Consider the following 1419-nt stretch of genomic DNA (forward strand, 5'->3'; position numbering starts at 1 on the left):
AAACAGAATAATAATAATTGTATGTCTCAAATGAAAAGACAGTTAAAAAGAATATAAGAAGCAAGAGAAAAGCTCAGAGGTTTATAGGCAATGATGGATGAGCCAGACCTTAACAGCACCGTGGATAGCCTCCAACATGGGCCGCCTCCACAGCAATGTGGATCAGCTCCTCAAGAGCAACGTCCAAAGGCAGCGGATCCAACAGGCTATAAATATGTGACATTCCCTGAACTCTGTTTTCACTTTCACATTGGTCATAATCAAATAATTCAGGAAAATAATCACAGCAGCACCATAAAGGTGAGGTCAGAGGAGCTGCTCCAAATCACGATAGGAAAAGAGGTGGCTCATGGAAGGGGAGGGGATGTCCCATATGGAGGGGAGCAGGTGCCATTTAGAGGAGAAAACAGGTCTTTGGCCCATGGCATCAAGTAGTGTGCGTGTGTGTGTGTGTGTGTGTGTGTGTGTGTGTGTGTGTGCGTGTGTGTCTGGGAACATATCAGCAGCCATCTATACCTACATCCACAAACTGACATATGCCATGCGAGCTACAAATGAAGATTCGCAGCACAGATGGCTCTTTTGAATGGGTTTCTGCATGAGTGGGAAGAGGTGATATTCTACAGGATTAGGAAGCTATTTTAGGTGCGGCGCCAGGAGATGGGGGAAGAGGTGAGGCCCAGGGTGTCTCTTGAGGAATGTTTGGTTTATTGCTGTTACAACCAGTGCATCACTGTACCAGGGCCATGAACTGGAATCCTCCGCCCCATCCCCAGAGCCTGGGAAATAGAGAAATCTGCTGGCCACAGTGCTTGCCACAGAGGGCACTGCTCCCATAGGTCTTCCTTCACTCCTGCTGTGACATCAGAGATTTTATTAAAGACCCAGGAATCTCAAAACAAGGAATTGCAACTTGAAAATCTTTAGAAACCACAGTTTACTCTTTTCCAATCTGAGGAGACCCCCAGGATCCCTGGGGACCTAAACCCTGGCTTCTCTTTGTGTTCATAGGTTCCTCAAAGTAACTGGTTCACAACTTTGGCTGCTTTAGAAATAGTCATTTAGGCCGGGTGCCGTGACTCACACCTATAATCCCACTTTTGGAGGCTGACATGGGAGAACCACATGAGCTCAGGAGTTCAAGACCAGCCTAGGCAACATAGTGAGACCCACACCATACCCCTCGTGTCACTACACAAAAGTTTAAAAACTAGCTGGGCATGGTGGTGCACATCTGCAGTCCCACCTGCTTGGGAGGCTAAGGTAGGAAGGATTGTTTGAGCCCAGAAGGTCATGACTGCAGTGAGCTGTGATCACACCACTGCACTCCAGTCTGGGCAAAAGAGGGAGACTTTGACTCAGAAAAAAAGAAAGAGAGAGAGAGAGAAAGAAAGAGAAAGAAAGAGAGAAAGAAAGAAA

Source organism: Cebus imitator, unplaced genomic scaffold (genome assembly GCF_001604975.1).
Source record: "Cebus imitator isolate Cc_AM_T3 unplaced genomic scaffold, Cebus_imitator-1.0 Scaffold24, whole genome shotgun sequence".
Classification (NCBI taxonomy): Eukaryota; Metazoa; Chordata; class Mammalia; order Primates; family Cebidae; genus Cebus; species Cebus imitator.